This window comes from Pan paniscus, chromosome 5 (assembly GCF_029289425.2).
Source record: "Pan paniscus chromosome 5, NHGRI_mPanPan1-v2.0_pri, whole genome shotgun sequence".
Classification (NCBI taxonomy): domain Eukaryota; kingdom Metazoa; phylum Chordata; class Mammalia; order Primates; family Hominidae; genus Pan; species Pan paniscus.
In genome coordinates, this window is record NC_073254.2 from 154,578,195 (window position 1) to 154,583,060 (window position 4,866).

A 4,866-nucleotide genomic window follows, 5' to 3' on the forward strand; every position below is an offset into this window, starting at 1 on the left:
ACAAGAGGAATGGGAGCCAGAGGCTCAACAATGGCCGCTCCTAAAAATGACAGCCCAATCCAGTCTGATCTGTTTGCCCTTTTAATTCTAAAGGTTCTGATTGGCCCTTTTTATCTTTTCCTAGTCCTTTTCCCATATTTCTCATCATTTGTCTACTATTATTACTATATTGATCCATAGGAATAGATATTTCAGCACCCCATTGTTGCAATAGGTCTCTACCCCATAAATTAACAGGAATAGGTGTAATGATAGGTTGGATTGTCCCTTCCTGACCATCCGGCCCTTAACATGGTAAAATCAAGGAACTCTGAAAAACTTCCTAGGCAGCTCCTACTCCAACAATACCAATGGATGCCTTTTGCTTAGGCCAGTGCTGGGGCCATTGATTTATAGCAATAATAGAGACATCAGCTTCAGTATCTACTAGTCCTTCAAAATCTTTTCCCTGAATAGCTACTGTGCAAATAGGTCTTTTGTCAGACACCTGATTAACCCAATACACAGCCTTTCCTGCTGGATTAGTATTACCAAAGCCTCCTGTTCTTTTCACTGTGCTGCTTCCTAGTTTTAGGTAAGGTAACAGCAACAACTGAGCAATTCTTTCTCCTGGGGAGGCAGACCATGGAGTCGAGGAACTAATAACTAATTGAATTTCTCCGGTATAATCACAGTCAATTATTCTCATATATACAGTGACACCTTTAAAATTTAGACTAGACCTTCCACGTAATAGATCGACTGTTCCTGAGGGTAAGGGTCCCCTAACTCCTGTGTGGACCTTCTTTGGTGGCTCCCCAGGAAGTGTGAACTAAAAGATGAGTTACATAGGTGTTTACAAAACACAACTGGACATTTTCCATCATTCTGGGATAAACCAAAATAAATTTTAAAATTTCATTTGGAGATTTCAAAGCTGAAAATGCTTTCAGCAAATTCTTAGATCTTAAGAAAATATATATTGTCCATTGTTTATAAAATAATTTGCCTTTTTGATCTAAAAATTTTAATACTTGAATTTAAATAGGTTTTTCTTCTGGAAAAGTTCTTTGGCATTCAAGCAAAATCAATACTTTCAGAGTAGTCACCTGCATCACACTGGAGTGACTGCTTTAATTTCTAAAGCATCAATTAGTGTAACCCAGGGATACTGATGGCCTTGATACATGATTTAGTCTTGTCATTACAGTGTGTGGAAATCAGGGCTTTAGGGGGCATCATCTGACCCCATTTCTTTTTACCACAATGGTTCCTGCTACAATGTCATAGGTTTTTCGATTATGCTGAAAAAACAGCAGTGTGATGAAAGCAGTGAAAAAAGAAGCAATCAAAAAATTCTTGATCAAAGCTCGTATAGTGGACATTGTAATGCTAATATTTGAGGAAGGAATCACTAAAACCCAACTTAGTGCAATAAGCACTGATGTCACAACTCGAAGCCCCAGCAGGAACTTCCCTGGGGTAGCTCCACCTGTTCCCCAAATGCAAATTATCTCATAGAAACAAACTAATAATCTGTATATAAGAGCCACAACCATCATTTTCTGCAAGTCTTCCATTGATGTGCCTTCATCTATTTATTCCAATATGTAATGCATAGCAAAGAGATATCCTCTATCCCACTGAGGTGCATAATGCTTAAGACAATGGTTGCCTTTACAAAAAGAGAATAAAGAAATCCACCATCCTTGCCATAAATCTGTGGCCCAAGGATGGAATAACATATTCTCTCCCTGACTCTCACCCAGTCTCACTCAGGCTTCACCAAGGGGCCATGGATCCTACCCTCCTCACTGGAGCAGCTCAGACGCCTGCACATGAGAAGCCTGGTGTCCCAGGCCCACGACTGGAGCAAGGGTGCTGATGCCAGCAGCTGCCCACAGGTCAGGCCCCACTGTCCGGAGAGAAGCGCCGCCCGAAGAGAAGCTCTGTGGGGATGGCTGGGGGCTGCAGTAGGCGGGGAAGGTGACCAGGCACCAGGCCAGGCGAGGCAGCAGCAGCCAGACTGCCACAGCCAGCCATGCACCCTCCAGGAGCACCCATGGGTGCTCAGCCACACTGGCCTCTCCCACAGTGCCATAGCTTCGGGCACTTTGCAGCCCGCCTGCTCCTGCAGCCCCACACAGGAGCCAGAGGCCATCTCCCTGCACCTCCTGAGCTCGTGAGGCGGCTTCAATCCATCAGCAGCAGCGGCCCCGAGGCCTGCGGCTGTGAGCCAGCCCCGGGGGGCCCCCGTGGGGACATGGGATGGTGGCAGCAGGAGGGCCCCTCAGAAAAGGGATGGGCTTGTGGTCCCCTCTGCCCTCACATGCCCGGGAGGGCAGCCTCATGCCCCCTCGGGACCCCCGCCATCGTCGCTCCAGCAGCACCCCCCGCACCACCTGCCACTGCTCTGTCCCTATACGCCCTTCCAAAATCTCCTCCAGTTATCCCCCATCCATCCAACTCCACAGTTCCCTGCTCCAGGAACCATGGACAAAACTGTTTCACTGCACCAAACTGACAACAAATTCTGAGCACTAACTTTTACTCCCCCACTTCATAACAAATGCTTTGAAAAACTTAAATAAGCAGAATGTCTGCTTTCACTTTGTCCCATTGTCACCCTGGTTCTTCCCAGGCTCAGCTTCTTTTAGATGTCCTCGGGTGCCCTTTGACAATGCATCCTCAGCTTTCACATGCTCTGGCGTTCCTTCACCAGGGTCTTTGTCACCCCACATTGGGCAGCCAGGAATGTTGAGGTGATCAGACCTAACACCAGGTCGTGGGAGCGACGAAGTCTGGCGGAGCCAAAGGAATGAGAAAAAGACAGTTTGGGAGAGAAAGTGGGACCAGGGGGCCATTGCGAGTGTGGAGGCTGGGAAGGCCCCGAGCTCTGGGAGCCCACACTATTTATTGGTGCTCAACAAACAAACAGGTGGTGAGGATGTGGGGGTCGATAGGAAACAGTGTATCAAGTGAATGAGAAACATATGGCTGCTTGAGATAATGGGAGTGCTAGAAGCAAGGAGCCAGCAAGTCTAGCGGATGTGCAAGCCCTTCCTCAGCTTCTCTCCCAACACTCAGCTTTTCTCCCAACAAGTGGTTGCCAGAAGCCGGGTATTGGGGGAGAAGTTGACTACAAAAGGGCATGAAAAATCTTTTTGGGGCCAGGTGTGGTTGCTCACACTCCAGCACTTTGGGAGGCTGAGGCAGGCAGATCACTTGATGTCAGAAATTCAAGACCAGCCTGTCCAACATGGTGAAACCCCGTCTCTACTAAAAATACAGAAATTAGCCAGGTGTGTTGGCAGGTGCCTCTAGTTACAGCTACTCAGGAGGCTGAGGCAGGAGAATTGCTTCAACCCAGGAGGTGGAGGTTACAGTGAGCCGAGATTGAGGCACTGCACTCCAGTTTGAGCAATAAGAGCAAAACCCCATCTCAAAAAATAGGAAAAAATAATTTTTTGGATCCAGGGAAATATTCTACATCTTACTGGTGTGGTAGTCACCTGGCTGCATGCATTCATGAAAACTCAGAACTGTACACAAAAATGGTAAATCACACTGCATGTAAACTACACTTTAATAAAAAAAAATTTAAGGGTCCAGGCTCTGGAATCAGACTGCATTCAAACCTTTGCTTCTCCACATTTTGGCCGTGTGACCACAAGCTATATTGTAACCTTTCTGAGTCTAATTTTCTTGACTTGTAAAACACAGCTAATAACTCCAGAGGGTTGTTGGAAAAATTAAATAAAATAATGTACTTAATTGTTTACCATGATGCCAGGCCATACAAGTGCACAATAAATGGTAAGTATTACTATTTTTATCCTCCCGTTAAAGAGCTAAGAAGTTGTTTAGGGCAGAAGTTTCTAGACAGAGTTGTGTGAGTTTTTCTTTTAAATAGGAAATAGAAGTTTATTAGACAGCTTGTTAAGAACACTAGAGTCTCATAAAAAGAGGTCATCTATTTTACTTTCTGGGTAAAATTTTATTCCCCCACAAAAATTCTTTTCAATTCTTTCTCTAAAATATTGAAGATCAGCTCCAGATGTCATTTGCTCACGTTTTTTGAGAGAATAGTGGCCATATTGGGTAAGTTTGAGTCCTTGGAAAATAAACGGAAGAAAGTGTGAATAAATAGATAAATATCCCTTCCAAATATACACCCCAGTATTAGTTCCTGAAATATTAATTATGCATTCATTCAACCAAAGAGCACCTGTATGTGCCTGATACTGACTGATTGCCCTAGGTGTTGAAAATTCAGCAGTCACCCAAGTAGGCAAAAAGTCCTTATCCATGGGGAGCTTTGAGTTACATTCAATATGATTTTCTTTTCTTTTCTTTTTTTGAGACAAGGTCTTGCTCTGTTGCCCAGGCTGGAGTGCAGCGGCACCATATCGGCTCACTGCAGTCTCCGCCTCCTGGGTCCAAGCAATTCTCTGCCTCAGCCTCCCGAGTAGGTGAGACTACAGACACGCACCACCATGCTTGGCTAATTTTTTTGTATTTTTTGTAGAGACAGGATTTCACCATGTTGGCCAAGATAGTCTCAAACTCCTGGCCTCAAGTGATCCACCCACCTCAGCCTCCCAAAGTGCTGGGATTACGGGCATGAGCCACTGCACCAGGCCTCAATGAGATTTTCTGAGTAAGCTTCCTAGGTATCCTGTCCACAGAGATTTGAATGACACCCTTCTAGCCCCCGGACATTTAGAAACAATTATGAAGACATATCCCTCAACTACCTATCTCTTCTATTTAGTCCCACAATGTGTACCACTCTTCATTTTCTCCCTTGCAGATCTTAGACCCCCTCAGACTGTGCCTTATAGCCCTCTTTTTAAGTAAATTTTTATCTTAAAATAATTATCAACT

General features: G+C 45.0%; 1 pseudogene; it reads right to left on the reverse strand.

The window, feature by feature from the left end:
- Nucleotides 1–1,035: 1,035 nt before the first annotated feature.
- LOC100991699 (protein FAM8A1-like) lies at nt 1,036–2,843 on the reverse strand (annotated as a pseudogene).
- Between the last annotated feature and the right edge of the window lie 2,023 nt (nt 2,844–4,866).